The sequence below is a fragment of the Pteronotus mesoamericanus genome, unplaced genomic scaffold (assembly GCF_021234165.1).
Source record: "Pteronotus mesoamericanus isolate MK-2021 breed Mesoamerican mustached bat unplaced genomic scaffold, CSHL_Meso_final contig_164, whole genome shotgun sequence".
Classification (NCBI taxonomy): domain Eukaryota; kingdom Metazoa; phylum Chordata; class Mammalia; order Chiroptera; family Mormoopidae; genus Pteronotus; species Pteronotus mesoamericanus.
This window is the reverse complement of record NW_026555065.1, coordinates 24200339-24213635: the sequence shown is the minus strand read 5'-3', so window position 1 is coordinate 24213635 and position 13297 is coordinate 24200339. Positions and strand designations below refer to the sequence as shown.

Genomic DNA, 13297 nt, shown 5'->3' with positions numbered 1-13297 from the left:
CTGGAAGAGGAGAGGGAGAGATCTGCTGCAAAGACCGCCTCTCTCCCAGGGCTGGGGGCGGCCTCTCCCAGGCCCCAGCGGGTTCCTCCAGCCCAGCAGCACGCAAGTGTGCCAGGCCCCGCCTTCCCATCAGGGCAGCATACGTGCCTCATGGCCCTGGGCCCATTCCGAGTCTGCGAAGGACAGATGGCTCGATGCAGGGACTTCAGACAGGGTGCTGGCTCATGACTGGGGGACTCTAGCACCTGACTCCTAGCAGAGGACTTGGTGACAGGGTGGGAGAAGCTGAGGCCCCTCTTCCCCTGACCCCAGGGCTTTGTAGGGTCCCTCATTTCCTTGTCAGAAATCGGGGAGAAATCAGTGTCACATGACTTACCCATACAGGGCGGTAGAGTTGGCGCAAGAAGGCAAAGACCAGTGCCTCCCTCACCAACTGTTCCCGGGAACTTAACTCCCCCGGTCAAGTCATATCAGACAGTCCCTGGAGCCAGGGACCTCTGAGCGGTACAGAGTTGAGAGAACAGTCTGGGGGGATACACTTGGGTTGAAATTCTGGTTCCACCATTCAGTAACTACAAGACCTTGAGCTGGTTCCTTAACCACTCTGAGCCTGTTTCCTCAACTGTAAAACAAGAAGAATAATGATATCATTCTTCTGCACCAAGGCTGTGGTGAAGACTTGAGTGAGATTATAGCTTTGAGTGAAACAATAGCTTAGCATGGGGCCTGGCCCATCGGAAGCTATTAATAATTGGCAGGTATTATTATTACTATTATTAGAGGAGGGCAGAGTGATCCAGAGAAAGGAGCTGTAGCAGGGAGTGAGCATGTCGGCCGCGCTCCTGATCCCCAGGCAGCTTTTCAATTCTTGCAGCAGGAAGGGGCAGGGAAAAGATAATGTGTTTGTGTTTCTAAACCACAAGTCGATCCATATCTTTCCTCTTTGGTCCTAACCCAGGCTCCCAGCCCTAGCTGTAGGTGCTCGGATGTCACGGCAGGACCACAGACTGAGAGCGAGCCGGGAACGCCGGGCCGCCCGGTGTGCCCTCTCGGACAGCGCTGGCTGGCCGGTGCCCCGGTGCTGGCAGGGCTCTGAGGGCCCTTGCCCATGGTGGAATGTCAGTCCTTAGTGTCCCTCTTCAGAGCTCCCGCCCAGTTTGCAGAAGGGCAGTGCATGGACAACTCCCTCGACCTGAAGGCCTCTGCCAGGTACCGGGGCTCTTCAAAGGAGGGAGTTCCTGATCCCTACCCCTGCGCCTGGCACAGCACCATGGGAACAGGGCCAGAGGGAGGGAGGCACATGGCTGCCGGAGGAGAGGCTGTCCCCCCTGCTGTTCCTGGCATGGATCAGAGGAGTCTAGAGAAGGGGGAAGTCACACACAGGAATGAATCACTCGGGACCTATTCTGCACATCCCAGCCATCCTGCCTTGTAGACAGTCAGGTGACCCACCTGTAACTGACCAAAAATGCAGAAGCTGAGAAGTCCCCTGGTCTAGCTTAGTATCCCGTATGGGACCTTTTCTCTAGCACATCTGGGGTCTTCAGTGATGGCAAATTCATTAACTCCATGGTCAGTCTTATTTGGGGGTCTCTACCTCTCCCCAAATCTGATCAAAGTTCCCCAAGGTGGAAGGACCTCAGGGTTCCCTAGACTCACTCCCTACAGGGTGAGGATGGGACTTGCTGGTAGCCTTTCTGGGAACCCAAGTCTGGATTCAAACCATATTAAATAACAATTCACTTCTGATGAAAATAGTCTAATGTTTGCACCTTATCATATAGTTTAACAGTTTAAAAGTACTGCTCAGAGCTGCCGTTTCAGTATAGAAGGTATCTGTATGAGAAGAAAAGAATTCCTGTGTGCATTTGTGAATCAGTAAAATATAATTTAGAGTGCTGAGTCTAGGTCCATCGATGTTATGCATTTCATTCGTGTCTTGGTTCATGGTTCATTTCAAATCCTCAACAACCAATTCCCCCTGCAAATCCTCCTTCCCCCCCACCCAGCACAGCCCGCTCCCCACAGCCAGTACTCCTGTGTCCCTGGGTAACTAATCTGCGGAGAAAACCATATTTGCATCACATTGCCCCTTTGTCCTAGGCTCAGCAGGCAGCTTCCGGAGGGGCCACAGGAGGTCAGAGGTTGGCTAACTGAGTCAGGCCTACGGTGTAGCCTCAGCAAAGAGAAAGAATCCTCTAGGGAAAGACACAGAGAGGAGGAGGGGAGACAGAGGGTAAGGAGCAGAGCAGAGGCCTGCCTGCAGGGCCCCAGCTTCCACACCACACTGCCGGCTCACGGGGCCAGCGTCTCCGGCAGGCACAGCCACGCTTTCCCCACGCAGGCCGAGGGCACTGGTGCAGCTCAACAGGCTGCAGGCCTGATTGGGCTGGCGAATTCCCACTCGCCACCTTACCTATGCTAGGTAGGGGTCTGGAGGGAACTGTGCAGAAGCAATAGGCAAATGCTTTATCCAGTAATTGCATCAATGTGTCTAAAAAATTAGTGAACGAATATGATAATATATGACAATAGTGACCCAAATAACAAGTTTGAGGTGCCCAACAACAGCAAAAATCTCTGCACTGTCCTAGGTCCCCTTGCAGTGACACTAGCACTCACCCAGCCACTGCTTGGAGGCAGCCATTTGGGGTCCTCTCACTTCCTTGTTTATTGTGTGGGGGAGGGGCAGGCAGCTAGCCTCTGCCCCTCCCCCGCACATTAACACGCAGGAGAAACCACCCTCCAAATGCAAAGGGCAGTCAGGAGTGAGCCACTTGGAATGGCCACCCTGGTCCTAGGCCAGGGCACTACTGGGTACAACCAGGAGGTGCTGGCTGTGGAAAGGAGCCCCGTCCTCTGGGGCTGCAGAGCTCCTGAAAGCTTTCTTTCCCCCAGATGTCCCCTACCTGAGGCCAGAGGGTTCTCAGATCTGAGCAAGGTCTGACAAGAAAATTGGAATCTCTTTAATTCCAGCTTTCCTGCCCAAGACAGGCCTAGGGCCTTGTCCAGATGAACAGACAGGTCAAGGTGGCAGGTGGCAGAACTCCCGCTGGGCCTCTCCGAGGTGTGTGGGTGGGCGACCACAGCACCTCTAGGGTCTGGGAGGAGGCAGCCCAGCATATCTGCAATGCAAATTAATGAGTTAATTACACCGAGGAGGGCTCAGCGATAATCCAGGTCGGGCCTCCAAGCAGAGGCCTTGGGGCTGTGTGGCCACTGGCAGATCATAGCGGGCCGGGCCGGGATCAGGGTCCCAAGGTGAACGGCCAGAGGAAGCGAGGGTCCAAGGGTTAGAGGGATAGGGTTGAGAAGGGAGGCGCCCCTCGGGAGAGAGGCTCCTGGCCACGGCCCCAGGTCCCTGCACCCCTTGGCATTTTTTCCCTGGCAAACCCGGGCGCTGTGTTCCCCGCCGAGTCCTACCTGGGGCCACACCCTGAAATCAAACTCGTGGCCAGGTGAAGCCGGCGCTGTACCAACTTGCAAGCGCGGCCTCCCCTCGCAGTTCCTGGCGCCCAGGTCCTTCCCGCGGAGGGCGGGCCGGCTCCCAAGCCCTCTCCTGGTGCTCCGGAGGCTTCCTGCTCGCAGGTGGGTGTCCCAGCCTCCCCTGGAAGCTGACCGACCTCCCCAGACAGGTGCCGGGACGAGGGAACAGGCCTCCGTGTACGCGTGGCCCCCTTTCCCGGGTTCTCATTCCCCGAATTTCGGAGCCCACAGCGCCTGGTGTTCGTGCGTGAGCGCTAGGACAGAGAGCTCGGGAGCTGCGAGTGAGCGCCGGGATTTACCTCCAGGAGCGCGCTGGCCAGCGGGGAGATTCCCGCCTCATTCAGGACTGCGGGGGGCGCGGGGGCGGAGGGGCGCTGAGGCTGCTATGGGTCGGGAAGCAGGTGGGAGAAGGCCGGAAGCGCTGCGCGCTGCTCCCTTGCACCCTGCGGGGATCCCTCCTCCTCCCTTTGCAACCTGAGAAAGTGGCTCAGTGGGGAGGCTGGTATGGGACTGTTCGGAATGCTCTGGATTCCGGCCATTAGCAGAAGCCGCAGGGACACTTGTCATATTTGTCACAATGACTTTCTGGTCTCTTTCCATCCAGGCCTCAGAGGACTGGCCGCGAAGGTGCTTAGTGTTCCCTCACCTGGTGCCTGAGAGCTCCGTCCACTGAAGGGTAAGGAATCAGGAAGAAGAGAAAGCAAGGACGGCAGCCGGCCAGAGGTGAGTGAGGGACCTCCAGCCCTGGTCGGGTGCCCAGGCACCTTTGGAGACCAGCATGAGGAACAGATTGAAAGGGACAGGCAGATGTCTCTCCTGGGCTGGACCATTCTTGGTCCGGTTAGGGGGCAGCGGTCATCCCTTTTAGGTGCCATTTCTCAGTACTTAGTGGATGTGCATTGTTACTTCCACCACCTCAGCCCACAGCAGGCTGCTGGGCTTCAAACGCGCTGCCCTGCCTCCTGGCCCAGCCTCTGCCTGTCATCAGGTGCGAAGCCTGTCTGGGGCAACGCAGTGTCACTAAAGCTGTGCACGGGAAGTCAGTAGCAGGCACAGCGCCGGTGCTGGGCAGGCCAGGAAGCAGTCCCCTGTGCTGAGCACATCCCAGCCCGACAACTCATTCCCTGCATCTCCAACCTGCTAAAATCCCTCCAGCGTTTCTGGCACCCAGTGTGCAGCACCCAACCTGGGATGTAGATGCTGCTAGGGACACAAAGAGCTAAGACATTCAGAGTTCCCAGGGTATATGCTGTGCTTTCTGTGACGTGCCCCCTTCTGGTGTTATTTTAGGGTCTTCTCACTTGTTTTCGTAGGTGGGGCAGTTGAGCAGGCTTGGGTCTGTGCTCAGGTCTTTTGCAGCTGGTGCAGGATATATTGCAATGCTGTGAGTTCCCCCCATGCCGTGTATAGGACAGTGGCTGAGAACACATTTGGTACCAGAAAGAGCTGGGTTCGAATCCTGACTTTGCCTTTGATTCCCTAGGCAAGTTGCTTTACTTCTCTCCAAACTTTAATGTCCTCGGCTACAAAATGGGGAGGATCATGCCTTCCTCACAGGATAGTTGTGAGGAGTCACAGTGAGAAATGAGAACATCCAGCAGAGAACCATGTCTCTCACCTCTGCTTGTTAGTATTGGAAAAGGTGAAGCTACCTGAGCTCTCCTCTCTTGGAGAACTTTGAGGACAGTCTGGCTCTGTGACAGGGGATTGTGGAGGTTGTTAGAGCAAAGCCGCCATGGGAAGGCAGTAAAGGCAGAAGAGGGTCCATGTGGGGCAGTCATGAGGTGGCCCAGGAAAGGGTCCTTTCTGGAAGAGGATGTGGATTTGGAGGCAGAAACAGCAGCATGCCCCTAACGTGTTCTTGGCGACCCTCACCGCAGGTGTTGCCTGGGGTAGAGGGAGCCTCTGGCTTGAGGCTTTCAGTCTGATCTCTGAGTAGCTATGTGATCTGAGGCAGGTCATTTAACTTCTCTGGGCATAACAGAGGAGCTTAGAGTTGGAGAGGTCTGGGTTTGAATCCCAGCTCCACACTAACTGTCTCTGACAATAACTTCTCATCAAGCCTCAGTTCCTCTACTTGTAAAACAGAGCTCATATTATCTACCTTGTAGAGTTATGACCATTAAATGCACTAATAAAAAGCACCAGCACAGTGCCTGACATGCTCTGGGTGCTTTATACATGTATCTGTGTAGATTCCCTTTCTCGTCTCCTCATTCCTCTCTCCAGCCTTCTCTTGTCTTTAAAATGCACCCAGTAAAGCAGGTTTGGCCCAAGTCACGGTGGTGTTGTAAGCATAAAGTGAGGAGGTAAACAAAATAGATATAGAAAGTTAAGGGCTGTAAAACTATCTGTGTGTGTGAGAGAGGGGGGGAGAGAGAGAGAGAGAGAGAGAGAGAGAGACTGAAGCCCAGTCTTGTGAGGGGGAGACTCCAGAGGTTCCTCTGGCTAGGCATTGAGGGGGTGTCATGAGGCCTCTGCATGCGGAAGCTGGTGAAAATCGGGGCTGGTGAGGAGGTGCCTGGCCTGCAGCCCTCCCGGGAAGACCATTCTTCTCTCTGCTTTTGGAGATAACCCCATGCCCAGGAAAGTCCAGTACTGTGGACTGAGGAGGGGGTTAGGATTCTAAGCACAGTGAACAGAGATCAGAGGGCTGGTCTGGCTTGAGCTGCTGCCGGCCCACAGCACTGAGTGTGGGCCCACAGCACTGAGTGTGCCGGCTGGAGCTGGGCCTGAGAGGCGAGCCTGAGTCAATATTGACCTTCTCTGGCTGGCCAGCCTGGCTCTTTGGCCTCTTATTCAACTGGAGTGTTGACACAAGTGATTGAATGAGCTTTATTATCATATTCTTTTCAACAACAGCCCCATTATCTCTCCCCTGGGGATTCACTGGGACCTACAGTGTGGGAATGATGACAAGGGCGGGGAGCCTAGACATGCGGACTTGTTATGTGCACAGTGCCCTCTGCCCCGCACACACAGCTTCTCTCTAGGCCACTCCAGTGGCACATCAGAACCCAAGTGCTGCTCAGCATCCTGGGGACACTCCGCGCTGTAGCACAAGGGCCCTGGGCAGGTCTTATGGAGCCCTCAGGCAATGGCCTTGAGCGCCACACCCTGGGTCTAGGACCCACCCACCCTACAGGTGACAGCTGGGCAGAAAAGCAAATGATATTCTCTTCAGGCCCTTTCCCCCAGTATTTTTTGGGGGGCCAGGGAAGAGTGCTGGGGGGCCAACACCCCTGACTCTCATGTGATAGAAAGAGGGGCAGATAGTAGTCCTGCACACCTGGTAGAGGCTGGGGAAGGACAGAGCTTAGCTTCACACACAGGATGAGTAGCAAGGGGACAGAGGGACACAGGGCAGGGGCCTCAGGAAGGGGGCGGAGCATTCCATCACCGAACTCATTAGAGCAGTGCGTGAACAGGAGACAGGCGTGAGGGATAGCAATTTGGGCAGGAGCAAAGGGGAGGCCAGACCCCATGAGCGAGCCCCACACGGTGTGCACCACCATCTCCTCTGGTGAGAGGTGAGCTCAAGAGGGCGACCAGCAACATCTGTTTGGACAAACAAGTTCAACTCCATGGGAACAAGGGTTTTGTTTTGTTCATTATGGTCCCCAGAGCCCAGAGCAGAGTAAATGCGCAATAAATACTTTTGAGTAAATTAATGAATAACATAATTTTATATTTAAACAAACTCCAGAAAGGAAAGTTTGAGAAAAATCTTCTGGATGACGAGGATTCTCTGATGGGAGCCTGGCTTCGGTCCACGCTCCTCTCAGCCGGGGCCAAGAGGCACGCCGCTCTTCAGGGAGGGTGTGCGGATGCCGTTCCCAAGGCAGGGGGAAGAGGTCCGGCGCCCCGACGGCAGGCGTCAGGGTAAGAGGGCCCAGCTCTGGAGGCGACAGGGCCCTCTGTGGGTCACCCCGTGAGTGGATGGTGGCAGTAGTAGAGGTGCCTGTCTCATTGCGGTAGAACTCAGGGTCATACTTCTGTCTCAATGCCATGATTCTAGAATAGTTCCTTCCCCAAAGCAGCACCTTGGATGGGCCTGAGCACTACACAGCGGGGGTGGTGGGCGGCAACAGCCGGCTGCAGCCCTGCTCATATCAGGGATAGACAAGGCTCTGACCCTTCTTTGCTCTTTGACTTGGGCAAATCACTTATCTCTCTGAACATCGGTTTCCTCATCTGCATGATGGGACAATAACGATCTTACCTCACAGGCTTGCGGTGAGATTTTGTATGTGAAAAGCTCGGCCCACAGCCTGGCGCTTAACCCTAGGCGCTCCCTGAGTGATGGTAACTGAAAACATCCAGAATGGACCCTCAAGCTAGAATAGATGCTGTTTCTCTTCTCTCTGTACTTGGAGAAGCTGGCACAAGTGAAGGAGTTCATTCCCTGGTCACCACCTGAAATGCTGAGGCCTAGGAAGGACAGTAGGCCAAGGCCACGAGCTGGAACTTAGGAACCCTGTTCCCTGGGGCCACACTGAGCCAGAACTCAGCTCTGTTTAGCAGGTCCCAAGCCTCCCGAAGAGGAAGCTCGGGTGTGCCCCCCACTCCCGCTCACTGGCACTCAGAGCAGGGCGCTGGGTGCAGCTGCCTCCTCTCCTCCAGTCTCCCGGCTTTATTCCTCACAGTTAACCAGCATCCCAGAACTTAACCAGCCAAGCCCCTCCCCTTCAGAGAAGCTGCAAACTCCTTTAGACTTGCCCTCTGAAAGCCGCCTGCCCAGTCTGCAGTGCGTTTCTGTGAATCCCTTCCGTGGGCTGAGTGTCCTTCCCTTGAACGGGATTTGATGTGTAGAAATAGCCAAAACCCATTGGAAGCCAGGCCTGGAGAGTGAGGTGGGCGGCCAAGTCAGATACCGCCACTTTCAATGAAAGCAGAGGTGACAGGTTCAGAGAACAAGTTGGTGCTGGCTCAAGATGGGCCCCAAGGGTGATTTCCAAAGGGGACTTCTGGAAGTCCTGACACATGATTAGAACAGTAGGAGTCACTCCCAAGGGCCGCCTTAAATGGCAGCACCCATTGGAATGTCAGAGCTCTGGTCTGAGGTTCAAATGCAGACTCATTTCTCTGTAGCGCTGTCCTGAGCTTGTGGGGCCCAACGGCTTGGTGACCCTTGTACCCCAGGCCCGGGCAGATGGATGTCTCCTCCTAGAGGAGGAGCAGTTTGAGAGGGTAGCCCACCCGCTGTGGCTGCCCTGCTTACCCCTGTTATGAACCGTAGAGCAGCCAAGCCACAGTGCCCTGCTCTGCGGGCCACCACCCAAACCCCACGTGGCTGCGGAACAGCAGCGTCAGCCACAAAGCTGCCTGCCACTCCTCCAGCCAAGCCCGTGGCCTGCCTGCCTTCGGCTGAGGCCCCGTGCGGGGGACCTGGCCCACAGGAGAGAATACACCCCTGCTTCTGTGTGTTTTTTGTGCTGCTTCTGTGGCTTTTTTCATGTGCTCCAGGCCCTGACATCACAGCCACCAGCATGAGCTTTTTAGAATATTTTACCCATACCTTGCAAAGCAAAAAGAAACCTGGTTTCAAACAAAGAAAAGGTCAGCCTGCAAGTCAGGGCAGCCCCAGCCCTTGGCTTCAGATTCACAGGTCGGCCCAGAAAGAGCCTGGCAATCTCGGTTGACGGAGCTGGCCCTGGCCCTGGCCCTGGCCCACCCCCTTCTACCTATTCCCAGAAGTTTATTCAGGCTGCTCAGCCCCGATTCTATTCATAGAGACCCCGCGAAGGAGACTAACAGCAGCCCCCAGCCCTCAGAGTGGGCATGGTGGGCAGAAGAGGAACTTTGGAGCCACATCTAGGGCCCAACCCCAACGCAGTCACTTCCTCGTTCTATGGCCATGAGCAGGTTATTTAACCTCTCTGAGCCTAGCTGGATTTGTGAATAATAACAATTCCTACCCTTCCCCAGAGTTGTTATGAGGATTAAATCAGTTGGTCCTTGGAAAGGGCCTAGCACATAGTAGAAGCTCAAGAACAGTCACTTCCCTTTCTGTCTCGAGTCTCCTCTAAGTGCCCCCCACCTCAGTGACCCCACTCTGTGCTTCCCTGAACTCTTCCACCGTCTCTGCCCTCGGGTTTCCTGGGTGTGGCAGCACTTCCTCCAGAAAACTTCTTCCAGGAACTACCCTGCTCCTCACTGCCAGCTCTGGCAGCAGGAAGCAGCATCGGCAGGAGCTGTGCCCAGGGAGCTTCCTTCTCCAACTGGTTTGGGCTGGGCTCCTCCCTCCCGGCACTGGCCTCCCGCTCCGGTCCAGTTATGGGCCAGCCAGCCGGAAAGTAATATCTGCAGACATTCAGAAGAGGAAAGTTCAAAGCATTCCTCCATCACAGCAATGCATCCCAGCCAGGGAAAGAATCCTTGGCGCCCCCCTGCCCTGTGTTGGGGAGGCGTCAGACGACAGGCGGCCACCCTGAGTCTGAGTTGGCGCCCCGCCTCTGTCCATTTCTCCTGCAGAGTCCGAGGCCCACATCCCTTCCAAGTCAGAAGGAAAGGTAGACTGGCTCTCTGAAGAAGAATCATCTTCCTTCCTCCTCCTTCCTTCCTGCTCAAGGCGTCTCTGAGGAAAGTGCCTCCACTAGATGAACTGACTGTGGATGCAGAGGTGAGAATCTGGGACTGGCAACTCTCAGGGCTGGCGCTGGCTCGGCCTGGTTCGCTGTAACATGGCCTCCCTCCGCCCCGGGGGCTTGGGCTTGGGTCTGAGGTAGGAACCTGGGGTGGAAGATGGAGAACTAGGAGTGGCAACGTGAGGGCCCCTGTCTGGGCAGGCGGGCGTGCTCCCAGGGCGCAGGCTCTGCTGCTGGAAGGGTGCAGGATGTTTATGTCTCAGGTGTTTCAGTCCCAGTGACTCAGCCACATTAGACACTTGAGTGGGTGAATGGCTCTTAGGAATTCAGTCATCACGGATCACCCTTTTCTTTAGAAAAGCCGTCCATTGTTTTTAAGGAAAATGTATAAGAGTAGAAGGATGGGGTTCTCCTGACCGGTGTGGCTCAGTTGGTTGGATGTTGTCTCCCAAAGTGAAAGGTGGCTCGTTCAATTCCTGGTCAGGGCACATACCTAGATAGCAGGTTGATCCCTGATCAGGACACGTAGCACATATGAGAGGCAGCTGATTGGTGTTTTTCTCCTTCTCTTTCTCCCTTCCTTCCTCTCCCCCTCCAAAAAAAATAGAAAGATGGGGTAGGAGGAAATCACCTGTAGCTCACCAGTCAAACACAACAATAATAAATATTTTGTTGTATCTCCTTCAATTATTCATTGCATTCATAATACATTTACAAATTAATCTAGGTTAAATCTTTAGAAAGAAGCCCTTCTTACTCTTCCTGGTTTCTTCAGAAAGAGAAAGAAATCTCTTGAAGGAAGACATCAAGAATTCTGCTTTGGTATGGAAGAAAGAGGGGCTCTGTGGAAAGTAACCTCTCAGGGGGATCTGATTATAAATTCCTGACTGGGCAGGTCCTGGTGGGGAGTCACACTGCAGGCGCATAACTTCTTCGGGGCGGGGGGCGGGGGGGGGGAAGGATTGTCATTGCCTTAAGTAAGCCCTGTCCATGGTTCTGTGCATCTGGCTTGACGCACTTTTGAAAAGCCCCCTTTCAGGGTCCTCCTGCTAAAGCCAGAGAGCACACCATCTTAGCTCTCCTGTAATGCAGCCCCCCACTTTGCTTTTCTCCCACCTTCATGTAGTTGTTCTAATGTTCCCTCCTTCATTTCAAATGCACAGAAGAAACTGCAAAACTGTTATTCTCAGAAGCATGTGACATCTTGCTCTCCAGCATATGTTGTCAGTTTGGCTCAAATAAACTCTTATAAACATTAAAACAAACAAACTAACATGCATTGGACAAAGAAAACCTGGTAATTTAATTTGTCTCTGGGACCCCTGGGTGTGGACGGGTTTTGGCCCCAGCAGATCAAGGGCCTCAGGAGACCCCACCAAACTTGGGCTCCACAAAGTCACTCCCACAGGACCCTGGGCAAGGAGGGACATTGGGTTCCCCTGACCCGTCCCTATACCACTCCCACCAGCTTTATTATTTTATCTTTCATATTTAGATCCAATTAATTTTGAGGGATGATATGAATTCATTTTTCAGGATTCCTTTTTTTAAATATGGATATCTAATTGCCTCACTACATTTATGGAAAAAAAGGTCATTTGTTCCCACCATATTGCAGTGTCACCTTTGTCATAAATTAAGTGACCTGATATGACAGAGTCTATTTCTGGATTCTCTCTTCTATGCCGTTGGTCTGTTCATCAATCTTTGTGCCAGTTTCACATATATTAATTAATGTAGCTTTACAGTAAACCTCGATATCTAGTAGCATAATCCTCTAACTCTGTTCTTTAAGATCATCTCAACTATTCCCAGTTCTTTATGTTTCTCTGTACATTTGAGAATCAATTTGTCAATTTCCAGGAAAAGAAATGCACTGGGATTTTGATTGACATTGAACTAAATCTGTAAGTAAATTAATTGGGAATAATTGACATCTTAGCAATATTGAGTCTTTTAATTTATAACATTTTTTAATATCTTTAATTATTTTATACTTTTTAATGTAGAAAACTTGCACATTTTTTATTAGATTCATTCATAGGTGTTTGATATTTTTAATGTAAAATGGTAAATGATATCTGAGGGTTCTTTTCCCTGGTAACACTTCTGACATCAAATGAGAGCATTTTTTTCTTCCTGAGGCCATATCTCCAGCTCGGACACCAACTGGGTGTTCAACAGTTCAGTCCAGTTCAACTCTGACAATAACTTCCTGGGGGAAGCACAGACCCCATGAGCTCAGCCTCCCAAACTGCCCCTAATTTGGATTCCAGTTGCCAGTCATGGGCCCCCTATACTTCTGATCAATGGGCTGTGAATAGGGGTTCCCATGACCCGCTCCTCGAGTTCAGTAATTTGTTGAAATAGCTCATGGAACTCAGGGAGGCACTGCACTTACTCTTCCTGGTTCACTACACAAGATGCAACTGACGAACAGCCGCACGGAAGAGATACATCGTGTAAGGCGTGTGGTCGGGGCGTGGAGCTCTCATGCTCTTCCCAGACCCCTCACTTGCCCAGCACTTTGATGTGTTCACCGACTCAGAATCTCTCTGAATATTGTCATTTAGGGGTTTTTATGGAGGCTTCATTACACAGGCTTGATTGATTGAATCTTTGACCATTGGCAATCAACTCAATCTCCGGCCTTTCTCCCCTCCCCAGATGTGGGGGCAGGGGAAGCTGAAAGCTCAACGTCCTTGTTACTCTGGGGAACCCAAGGGTTCAGGAGCTGTGTGCCAGGAACAAGGGACAATGACCAAATTTCTATTTCCCATTATATCATAGAATCTTTTTTAAAATTTCATTTTCTATCTGTTGCTGGTATGTCAAGATACGATTCATTTCTTTTTTTTTTTTTTTAATCCTCACCTGAGGATATGTTTATTGATTTTAGAGAGAGAGGAAGGGGGAACGGAGGGGAGGGGGGAGAGAGAGAGAGAAACATCAAATGTGAGAGAGAAACATCGATCGGTTGCCTCCTGTAAGCGCCCCAACTGGGGATCGAAACTGCAACTGAGGTATGTGCCCTGACCAGGGATCAAACTGGATCCAACTAAGCCACCCAGCCAGGGCTACAGTTGGTTTTATTATATTGACCTTGAATTAGAGACCTTCTCAATTCACTTCTCTAAGCCCAATAGAGCCTTGTATGTAGAGCCTTTTCCCCCTGGACTTTCTATGTGCATAATTATATTGTCCTAGGCAGTGTTGACCTCACT

General features: G+C 52.7%; 1 protein-coding gene across 3 annotated transcripts in view; it reads left to right on the top strand.

Moving 5' to 3' along the window:
- PAK6 (p21 (RAC1) activated kinase 6) overlaps positions 1 to 13297 on the top strand; it is a 52660-nt gene that overhangs the window by 25683 nt on the left and 13680 nt on the right. Inside the window, exons 1-3 of one of the 3 annotated variants that reach the window (XM_054565593.1) lie at positions 3520 to 3588; positions 4091 to 4209; positions 9961 to 10108. The gene's annotated coding sequence lies outside the window, so the exon portion shown is untranslated. Of the gene's footprint in view, positions 1 to 3519; positions 3589 to 4090; positions 4210 to 4400; positions 4475 to 9960; positions 10109 to 13297 lie in introns of those variants that run through there. The other 2 variants (XM_054565592.1, XM_054565594.1) reach the window with 2 other exon arrangements.